This window comes from Mandrillus leucophaeus, unplaced genomic scaffold (assembly GCF_000951045.1).
Source record: "Mandrillus leucophaeus isolate KB7577 unplaced genomic scaffold, Mleu.le_1.0 Scaffold983, whole genome shotgun sequence".
NCBI lineage: Eukaryota > Metazoa > Chordata > Mammalia > Primates > Cercopithecidae > Mandrillus > Mandrillus leucophaeus.
In genome coordinates, this window is record NW_012110730.1 from 310,449 (window position 1) to 322,285 (window position 11,837).

Sequence of the window (11,837 nt, forward strand, 5' to 3'; positions counted from 1 at the left end):
ATCTCACACCAGCTAAAATGGCGATCATTAAAAAGTCAGGAAACAACAAATGCTGGAGAGAATGTGGAGAAATAGGAATGCTTTTACACTGTTGGTGGGAGTGTAAATTAGTTCAACAGACAGCTCCAGGGCCTCCTCTCTGCTGAGAGCAGCAAACGTCAGCACAACAGTAGCAGAGAGGAGCTACCCTCTCCAGGGCCTCCTCTCTGCTGAGAGCAGCAAACGTCAGAACAACCAGTAGCAGAGAGGAGCTACGCTCTCCAGGGCCTTCTATTTACTGAGAGGTGAACACTGAACAGGATGACCTGCCTACAGAGAGGAGCTACAGAACCCACTGCAGGTCTCCTCTGAGCAGTTTTAACACTCAGTAAAGTTCCTCTTCATCTTGTTCACCCTCCACTTGTCTGCATACCTCATTCTTCCTGAGTGCAGGACAAGAGCTCAGGCAAAGGTGCCACCAGCCACAGAGGTTTCTGGACAGTAAATTGACACCCCAAAGATCCCATAGCACTTCTAGGGATAATATTCCAGAATATCATTCTGATTAGACCACAATAAATATTACTGATTCTGAAGTTAATGAAAATGACTAGATAAACTTCCATTTGGTATAATTTTACTTATAATTACTTAATCCAGATTCCTTGGAAAGCAGAGCCTGAAAATGCACTGTTGCTACTACTGTGATAGGAAGTGTGATCCCATGGAGCAAAAGTGAGGGGAGTGAGGCAGGGAAGGAGAGAGAGAAATTCAAGCAGGCAGAACTGAGGTGGTCACCACTAAATACTTCTGACTGCCCTATCTTACAAGACCAGGACTTTGAAAAGCTGCATCCCAAGTTTGGAATTAAAAAAAAAAAAAAAAATCGATCAGTTTTCATCTCCCATTTGGGAGCATTTTGACCATGTGGTATTAATTCCTCTGTAATTATGAATTGTGCAATTCTGGGGCCTGAGACAGGGCCTCTGAATTCCTTGGAAGTTAACAGGGAATCCTAGGATGGGAAGATTGAGGCTCATGGCATGGGTATGGAGCTGGACTCTGGAAGGAGGTGCCTGGCAGAAATAATTGGAGCTGGGTGCCAAGGTGGCAGCTGGAACAAGAGACAGGTGAGGCTGAGAGGACCTGAAATTGGTATGTGATATGTTAACTTATACCCAATCAACTTCCAAATGGAATCTGGTGAGGCTTACATATACAATAAGGATGATGGTGAAAAAGGAAATAACTCAAAGCAATAGTAACAACAACAAAGTACCTCAGTTTCCTTATCTTTAAAAGGGAGGAGGACAAAGCAGCAGGTATCGTCTTCAGGCCTCCGGAATCCTGTGCTCACCCCACTCACCACAGAAATGACTGCTGTCCACGCAGGCAACTTAAACTTCAAGTGGGACCCCAAAAGTCTAGAGATCAGGACTCTGGCAGTTGAGAGACTTGTTACACAGGTTACAACCCCGGTAAACACCAATAGTAAGGGGCCCTCTAATAAGAAAAGAGGTCATTCTAAGAAGGCCCATGTTTTGGCTGCATCTGTTGAACAAGAATTTCTTGGAGAAGGAGGATAAAATTGCGAAGGAGAGCCAGTTTTCTCAAGGAAGAGCTTGTGGCTGCTGTAGAGGATGTTCAAAAACAAGGTGATTTGATGAAAACTGCTGCGGGCAAGTTCGCAGATGATCCCTGCTCTTCCGTGAAACAAGGCAACATGGTTCGAGCAGCTCGAACTTTGCTCTCTGCTGTTACCCAGTTGCTGATTTTGGCTGACATGGCAAATGTCTACATATTACTTGTTCAGCTGAAAGTTGTGGAAGATGGTATCCTGAAGTTGAGGAATGCTTGCAATGAACGAGACTTAGGAATACAGTATAAAGCCCTAAAACCTGAAGTGGAGAAGCTGAACATTATGGCAGCCAAAAGACAAGAGGAACTGAAAGACGTTGGCCATCATGGTCAGATGGCTGCAGCTAGAGGAATCCTGCAGAAGAACGTTCTAATCCTCTATACTGCATCCCAGGCATGCCTACAGCACCCTGATATTGCAGCCTATAAGGCCAACAGACACCTGATATACAAGCAGCTGCAGCAGGCAGTCACAGGCATTTCCAATGTAGCCCAGGCCACTGCCTCAGACGATGCCTCCCAGCACCAGGGTGGAGGAGGAGAAGTGGCCTATGTACTCAACAACTTTGATAAACAAATCATTGTGGACCCTTCGAGCTTCAGCAAGGAGTGCTTTAGGCCTTCCCTGGAGGAGCACCTGGAAAGCATCATTAGTGGTGTTGCCTTGACGGGTGACTCGCCCTGCACACATGATGACCATCATGAGCGAATTGTGGCAGAGTGTAACGCTGTCCTCCAGGTCCTGCAGGACCTGCTTTTGGAGTACATGGGCAAGGCTGGATGTAAAGAAAGAAGTGATACGCTCAATTCTGCTATAGATAAAATGAACAAGAAGACCAGGGACTTGCGTAGACAGCTCCACAAAGCTGTCATGGACCACGTTTCAGACTCTTTCCTGGAAACCAATGTTCCACTTTTGGTATTGATTTAAGCTGCAAAGAATGGAAATGAGAAATAAGGAGTATGCCAACGTTTTCTGTGAACATGGCAACAAATTGATTGGGGTTGCCAACTTGGCCTGTTCCATCTCAAATAACGAAGAAGGTGTAAAGCTTGTTCGAATGTCTGCAAGCCAGTTAGAAGCCCTCTGTCCTCAGGTTGTCAATGCTGCCTTGGCTTTAGGAAAACCACAGACTAAATTGGCCCAAGAGAACACGGATCTTTTTAAAGAACAATGAGAAAAACAAGTCTGTGTTCTCACAGATGCTGTTGATGATGTTACTTTCATTGATGACTTCTTGGCTGTCTCAGAGAATCACATTTTGGAAAATGTGAACAAACGTGTCATTGCTCTCCAAGAGAAAGATGTGGATGGCCTGGACCACATAGCTGGTGCAATTCAAGGCCGGGCAGCCAGGGGTATTCACGTAGTCAGCTCAGAGATGAATAACTATGAGCCAGGAGTCCAGAACCAGAGAAGGTTCTGGAAGCCACTAAGCTGCTTTCCAACACAGTGATGCCACGTTTTACTGAGCAAGCAGAAGTGGCTATGGAAGCCCTCAGCTCAGACCCTGCCCAGCCCATGGATGAGAATGAGTTTATTGATGCCTCCCACCTGGTATATGGTGGCATCCGGGACATCAGGAAAGCAGTGCTGATGATAAGGACCCCTGAGGACTTGGATGACTCTGACTTTGAGATGGAAGATTTCAATGTCAGAAGTAGGATGAGCATCCAGACAGAAGACAATCAGCTGATAGCTGGTTAGAGTGTCCAGGCAATCATGGCTCAGCTTCCCTAGGAGCAAAAAGTGAAGATTGCAGAACAGGTGGCCAGCTTCCAGGAAGAAAAGAGCAAACTGGATGCTGAAGTGTCCAAACGGGATGACAGTGCCAATGACATCATTGTGCTGGCCAAGCAGATGTGCATGATTATGATGGAGATGACTGACCTTACCCGAGGTAAAGGACCACTCAAAAATACATTAGATGTAATCACTGCTGCAAAGAAAATTGCAGAGGCAGGATCCAGGATGGGCAAGCTTGGCCGCACCATTGCAAACCACTGCCCCGACTTGGCCTGCAAGCAAGGCTGGCCTGCCTCTACTCGGTCTGCCCGGACTCAGTCTGCTGGCCTACCTGCACTGCATTGCCCTCTACTGCCACCAGCTCAACATCTGCAGCAAGGTCAAGGCCGAGGTGCAGAATCTCGGTGGGGAGCTCTTTGTCCCTGGGGTGGACAGCGCCACGTCCCTAATCTGCGCAGTCAAGAACTGATGAATGCTGTGGTGCAGATGATGAAGGCATCCTATGTCGCCTCTACCAAATACCAAAAGTCACAGAGTATGGCGCCCCTCAACCTTCCTCCTGTGTCATGGAAGATAAAGGCACCAGAGAAAAAGCCCTTGGTGAAGAGAAAGAAACAGGATGAGACACAGACCAAGATTAAATGGGCATCTTAGAAGCAGCACGTGAACCCGGTGCAGGCCCTCAGCGAGTTCAAAGCCAAGGACAGCATCTAAGTCTGCCAGGCCAGCTGCCCCCACCCCTTGGGGCTTCTGAAGATCAGTCACTGTTCATCACTCAAATGAATTTGCTAAATACAACACTGATGTTAGATTCCATGGGGAAATAGGCAGACTGTGAACCAGTCCAGGTGGTGAATTTTCCAAGGACATACTTGTGTTTAAGTTGATTAAAAATGCTTTTAGAATGCAGGAGCCTACTTCTAGCTGTATTTTTTGCATGCTTAAATAAAAGTAAGATTCCATAACCAAAGAACCACACTAAGTTGTTAGTAATGCTCTCACCAAGCCGAGATGCCTGTTCTGTTAGTGGTGGTGGCGTTAGGGTTTGAGAGAAGGGAATTTGGCTCAACCTCAGTTAAAAGGGTATAGTCCAGACGGCTTGATGGCTTTTAAATGACCAAAGATGACCTGTGGTAAGCAACCTGGGCATCTTAGGAAGCAGTCCCTGGAGAAGGAATGTTCCCAGAAAGGTCTTTGGAGGGACAAACTCAGTAAAACATAATGTATCATGAAGAGAACTGAATACTCTCTTGATGACATGAAATGAGAATTTTAATGCATGGTTACAATTACTAATGCATGCTACTGCAGGACATTAATAAAGTTGCTTGTTGCAGGCACAAAGAAGGAGGATAATAATAGGACTTAACCATAGGGTTGTTGTAGTGATAGAATGAATTTAAACATTTAATACTTGTAAATAATTTAAAATATATGCAGCATATGAAAGGCACTGTATATGTTTGTTTTAAAAAATACTGCTAGTCCCATGAGCTTAGATGGTTTTGCGACTGAGCACTAAATTTATCTCTAAGCTTTCTGGCAGTTAAGGAAAAAATAAAAATACGACAGCTTTCATAATTTACATTAACTGATTGAAATGAGTCTGCTAATTCTGAAAGAGAGCCAATAATTTACCTGGCATAAACACCTAAAGGGAATTTATCCCAGGAGACATTAAAAACAGAATAAAACACGTTTTCAAAATGGCTTAAGCAAGATTTGTAGAAGACTTCTTTGACTGGCGAACTCTCTCATGGATACTTCATCAGAGAAAGCTCTTTCTTCTGGGAGCTAAGATAAAGATGTTCATGTTTGTAGCTTTCTGATGTGTAACCCTGAATCAGTGGTTTTCAACAGGGGCAGTTTTGCTCCCTGTGAGGACATTTATCAATGTGTGGTGACTTTATGGTTGTCACAGCTGGGGGTGGGGGAGCGTGCTATCAGCATTTAGTAGACAGAGGCCAGGGATACTGCTAATACTGCGCAGGACATACCTATGCTGTAAAAATTTATTCGTGTTTATCTGAATTCAAATTTAACCAGGAATTCTGTATTTTAATTTGCTAACTCTAGCAACTCTAGCTGCCCAACTTCTTATAATGCACAGGACAGCCATTCACAACACAGAATTCTCTGGCCTTCAATGTCAATTGCACTGAAGTTGAGAAATCCTGCCCAAAATGAAGACTAGATGTTTGCAGACTTTTCTAGAGGAATAAAGAAAAAGTATGGACATTAAAATATCTTTCTTCCCTTCAGACTTTTCTTCAAAATTAGTTAGTTGACAATTAATTTCAGGTCAAAACCTCTAGCCTTGTCTAATTAAGTCATACCCATGATGCTGACTCCAGCAAACAGGTGACAAAGTGGATGTCCTACAGGAAGCTTCTTGAAAATCCCCTAATATCTCTTGTTGCACTAATAATTTGATACCACCTACTGCCTTAGGGTTGGGTTACCTGGAGAGATTGCTGAGTACACAATCTGCTAATCCAGAAATATGTATTACCACTGACATTGAACAAGGTGATTTTGATGACAAAAAGGGGCAGGAAATAAGACTATAGTACTTGATAACCTTACATTTGAGTTGCAGAGGTAATCACTAGGGGAAAATACTTTAGGAAGATACTCAATTTCATCTTTGTGTCAGATTAAGTGAAGGCTGGTGGGTTAACTGACAAGCTGGGACAGATTTTTGGGGTGAAGTTCATTTTCCAGAAGAGGGGCCCATCTCTTGGCTGGGCTGTGAGGCTGAGCAATTACTGGGCTCCAGGGAGGCCTGGTCTCTCCAGGGAGGAAGCATGGGGTACCATTTAGCTCCAGAACAGGGGAATGGAAAAGCCTTTGTGGGAAGCATCACTGCTTGGGACTGATTTGTAATCCCCTTTCCTCCTAAACTCCGTTTACTTCTCTGGCCGCCTATCGCCAAGGCTCACATTGTACTATTTCATAGGCTTCATTAGACACTTCTTCATGTAGCATGAGCCAAATGATTGCCCTATGATATATCTAACAAAGAAAATATTCTCTAAGTAGAATAGGAAAATGTCACAATTTAAATTCCCTCATGAAAATCTCAATGACTTAACCTTCACCAGCCTCTCATGCCTGAATGTGGTAAGTTCAGTTCAGAACTTCAGTTGCTGTCCAGAGGATGTGCTTTGCATTCAGAGGTTGCATTGCTAACCATGAAATGGCACAGACAAATGGGAAAATCAACTGCCAGCTGCTCCCCTCAGCTAAACTACCTGTTTAAGAAGGTAGAAGATATGCTTCACCCAGGACTGGCTCACCTGGGGTTGTATAAACACCTCTCTTATTCTTAATTCACATCAATTTTTTGTGACCTTCTCTTTGCCATTTCTTAGCTGCGAGATGATGGCTCCTGTATTTCTAACTTCATGCCATGGAAAAGCAAATGAAAGGCAGGACCATGCCATTTATTGAGGTAATGTGATAACAGATATTCACACCGGTGACCCTGGCTCACCCAGAAAGGATTCAATTACTCCTGTGTCCTCTGTTCAGAGAGGAGTGAATTTTTTCATCAATTTTTGAAAGTCTGCCATCAAAAAAAATAGCAGAAAATAATAACACTTTTTTTGTGATTGAAGGGTTAGTTTCAATTTTCTGAAAAATTAACCTCCATGGTACCCTTCCTCCTCTCTGAAGGCTGAGAAACAAGGCTCCACTGTACTTGGATAATGTGCTCAATCCTCTGGCACACAGATGATTTCCCATTGGTTTCATTTTGAGATGGAGGGTTCTTGATGACATACAGTCATTTTAAAAGAAAAAAAAAAGCTTTTAAATGGAATAACATTAGATTTACAGAAACGTTGCAAAAATAGTACAGAGAGTTTTTATATACCTGACATCTACTTTCCCCTATTGTTAACATCTTATATAACCAAGGTACATTTGTCACAGCTGAGAAACCAACATTAGTGCATTACTATTAACTCCAGACTTTATTTGGATGCCACTAGCCTTTCCATTAATATCCTCTTTCCGTTGTAGATTTCAATCCAGGGCATCATGTTGCATTTAGTTGTCAAGTCTTCCCAGTTCTCTGGTCTGTGAAAGTTTCTCATTCTTTCCTCATTTTCAATGACTTTGTCAGTTTTAAGGAGTAGTGCCCAGGTACTTAGAATGCTCCCACATCTGGGTGTATGTGTCTGTGTGTGTGTGTGTGTGTGTGTGTGTGTGTGTGTTTTCATATAATTAACTGGGGTTACTGGGTTTTATAAAGAATAGCACAGAGGTAAAGTGTTCTTCTTGCCAAGCACATTATATTAGGAGGTACATGATACCCACATACAATGATGTTAAGCATCATCACTTGGTCAAAGTGGCATCTGCCAGGTTTCTCCACTGTAAAGGTACTATTTCCCCCCTTTCTCTTCTCTGATCTTTTGCAACCAAATCACTAAGTCTAGCTCACCCCTGGAAGGGGTTAAGCTCCACTTCCTTGAGTAGGGAGCATCTACATATATTATTTTAAATTCTTGTCTAAGAAAAAATCCATACAGCCATTTTAATGAAATATTTTAAACAAATACACATAACAAACTCCCACATTTAACAAACGTTAACATTTTGCCAAATATGCTTCAGATCTTTTTTTTTACATTAAAAAAATCATTCCTGATACGGTTGAAGTATTTTGCTATTCTCAATTACCTCACTCCTTCCCTATTGGTAAAAACAATCATGTTTTTACATATATGTATATATCCATAAAAAGACTTCCATATTTATATGTTTTATTTTACAACTTGATTTTTTTCATTCAACTTTATGTTTCTGAGATCTATCCAGGTTAAAGTGTGTATATAGGAAGAAAGGCATTTTAATCTCACCAGTAAATTGCCTCTAAATCATTTACATCTTAGGTTATTTGTGGAAGTGTTTCCTGTAGGGCGTCAATCATCCCATGGTGTGTGAATTCTTGCAAAGTTTAGTTTTGGGAAATGAATGATACCTCCTAACTTTGTTCTTAATAGCTGGACTCTGGAGGTTGTAGAAAGGTGAGAAGGAGGAGAAAAACTTCTATTTGGTAATTCCTACATTCTCTTTCTATTGGCTGTCCCTCTTGTTATCCTTTCTAACCTGGCTACCCCTTCTCCAACATCTCTGTCTTCTGTCTTTCATTCTCTAGTGTAGATGAATCGTCAGAAAAAAGTACCTGGTAACAGCAGGAGGAACAGCAGGAGATTTCCACTTCAGCCCTCACGAGACAATGCAAAGCACCACAGGACAGAAGATAACACAGTTTCAGTAGCTGAGCTCCGAACATTAATGTCTTAAAACTCAAACTCAGTATGTCCCAAACGAATACATCATCTTTCTCCACAAGTTGCTCTGCCATCAATGTTCCTAACTTCAGTTTCCACCCAATTGCCTGGGAACTGTCCTTCACTCCTACCTTTCTCTCTGCTCCCACTAAACTATGCCCTAAGTCCTACTATTCCTATCTTCTAAATATCTTCATCTTTTCTTTTCTTTTTCTTTTTTTTTTTTTTTTTTTTGAGACACAGTCTCGCTCTGTCGCCCAGGCTGGAGTGCAGTGGCATGACCTCTGCTCACTGCAAGCTCCGCCTCCTGGGTTCACGCCATTCTCCTGCCTCAGCCTCTTGAGTAGCTGGGACCACAGGCGCCCATCACCACGCCTGGCTAATTTTTTCGTATATTTTTAGTAGAGACAGTGTTTCACTGTGTTAGCCAGGATGGTCTCAATCTCCTGACCTCGTGATCCGCCTGCCTTGGCCTCCCGAAGTCCTGGGATTACAGGCATGAGCCACCACGCCTGGCCTATCTTCATCCTTTTATCTCTGTGTAGCTCCATGCCATCACCCTCACCTAAATTACATTAACTCACTCCCAAATTATTGTAGCATATGCTCAACTGGGCTCCCAGTGTAAAAGCTGTCAGAATCAAAATGGAGTCACTTGTGTTAAAAAGCAAAAACAAACACCAAACCAACACATGACAAATAGAGCTAGGGAATGTCATAAAAAGAGTTTTCTCATGCTTTCGTGCCTGATAACAAAACTATCACAAAAGATTCTGCAAAAGCCACCTTATAAAAAAGGCCACAACATCCTTACACACACAAAAATACTTCTGTAAGGACATCTTCCCTGCAAATGCATGTCCAACCTTAGACTGGCATCACCCTTGTTATTGATCTTTGTAGTAGCCAAGGATAATTACCTCAAAACAAGTATGCAATTCTCCTCATTTTTCCTTTAAAAACCTTTGTCTTCCTTTACCTTCCTGAATGCACACATAGTTTACCATGGTACATATATTCCCATGGCAATGCCCATTCCTGAGTAAATATTCTTTTCTTTTAGAGAACCTCTCTCTGATATATAGGTTGACAGCTGCTCTAGTCTTGCCCACTCCAATCTATCTCTCACTCTGCAGGCTAGAGAAACCGAATCATAATACTCCCCACTGGCCTTGAGACAGAATCTGAACTTCTAACAAGATTTACAGTGCTTTCAAATCCCTCCTTTGCTTCTGTCTCTGGTCTCATTTCCTATCCTATTTGCCTCAAATTTCATTTATCCATCAGCTTTTTTTACTTTCCCAAATATACTAAGCTTGCCTCACCTCTGAGGCCTTCACATGTGCTCTTCCCTCTGCTCAGAACACACCTTCATCCAACTTGATCAGCTTTAATACTCCTTTCTGCAAGAACTCTGACAAAGGCCCTTTCCTCGACCAAACTTTAAACAGCTCCTCAGAGTCTTTGCTTTGAGCAGGCCTCGTCCTTGGGCCCTGTCCTTGGCCTGTTGAAGCCTGTTTCATCAAGCATCCTCCTAGTCAGTTTAGATTCCCCCACTCTTGATGTCTGACCACCCTTGACATCTGGTCAAGTTCTTCATCCTCTCCTCTAACCTTGAGGTCTAAGTCTTTGGTCCACCTTTATCACAAGTTCTGGGAGGCCAGTTTAGCAAGAATCCCCCTACACTTGATGTCCCTCTTAGTAAATTTCCATCCACAGACCCTTTACTCTGCTTGCTGGCTATAAATTCCCGGCTGTCTGCGGCATTGAGAACTGAGCTCAGTCCTATACTAAAGTCTCTTTCCCTTCCTGCAGTAGTTCTTCCTGCACACAATCTGCCTTTATTGACTTTAACTGGTGTCTAGCTTGTTTCTCTGACAACCCCTTGATCCCTAGACTAGGCCGACGCCCATCATATGCCTCCTCCGCTTTCCTTGTGACTGCCAGAACACTTTATTGTAACTTCCGTAACTGGGGACTTTTAAAAACTGAATTGTATGTCCTAAAAGCAAGTCTCAGGTCTTATTTACCATTGTATTCCCAGCATAGCATAGAGCTTGGCACACACAGGACACAGGCAATGTTTGTGGAATAATGGAATGAAGTTCCAGTGTTCCTCACTTGCGTGTATGGAATGTTCCAGCACAATGGGCAGTTTTAACCATCGGGGGGTAGTATGGTGGGCCTATGGCATGGATGGAAAGAGTCCACCTATTTCTTAACTGTTGCACAACTCTCAGAAATTCCTTCCTGCATCTGGCCTGCCATGTAGCAGAAACACCAAACTGATTTTCTCCAGCAACGGCCCCAGGTAGAATTGGCAGCTGCCTACCTCATTTGCTTACTCTAGCTGGCTCTCTCATCACCAGTGCCTACAATTCATTATTGTACTCTCCAAATTTGTTTACTTGTCTCTCTGCATTTTCAAGCTGCCACAAAGTAGACTAGACCTAAACTAATCAAATTTTGTGCTCAGGCACAAAATGTTCTTCATTTAATGTAACCATTTCTCATTTTGCATCTGTTTCTCTGCTTAATCATTCATTAATTCTTGGAAGCAATTGACTGGTTTTGATACATTTCACACACTAGTAAAGAATTTCACATACATCTTAGGTTTGATTGGGGGCTTTCTGTTATCTTGAAACAGAAGTGGCCAATAATTTCAAATGGAAGTATCTTCATTTTCTAATGTATTTTAATAAAGTCTGGAATGTGAGTAGAGGCAAACAAGGCAATGATTACATGAAGTGAAAATTATCTTTTAGGCAAATATAATAGGTTAATATTGCTATTAAGAGACCAAAGGGACCATCTGTAAGTCCTTCACAGACCACCAGGGTTACACTCAGTGAAACCCCTCTTTCTAATAATGCTCTGTCATGGTTTTGAAGGTTTATGGAAAAGAAAATTCTGTGACCTTTCTGGCAAACCCTCCTACGTGTTAGAAATGCTGACTCAGGAAAACCTGAGTCTATTAATTTTTCACTTAAATTCTTCATGTTGCAGGTAAAACCTTATTGTGTTTGCCTTTTTGCAGTGTGCGAGAAAAATAGAAGCTTAAAGATGTTAAGTTACTTGTGTATAATCTCATCTAATGAGTAATACATGTAAGATTTGAACCAAGGCCTGATTCTAAAGCATGCCTTTTTTTTTTTTTTTTTTTTTGT

The 11,837-nt window shown here is 42.4% G+C and overlaps 1 pseudogene across 1 annotated transcript; it reads left to right on the plus strand.

Moving 5' to 3' along the window:
* The first annotated feature begins 1,352 nt into the window (after positions 1–1,352).
* LOC105532771 lies at positions 1,353–4,691 on the plus strand (annotated as a pseudogene). Its single transcript, XR_001005043.1, has 2 exons — positions 1,353–3,651; positions 3,683–4,691. The product of XR_001005043.1 is annotated as a catenin alpha-1-like (transcript).
* Positions 4,692–11,837: the final 7,146 nt, after the last annotated feature.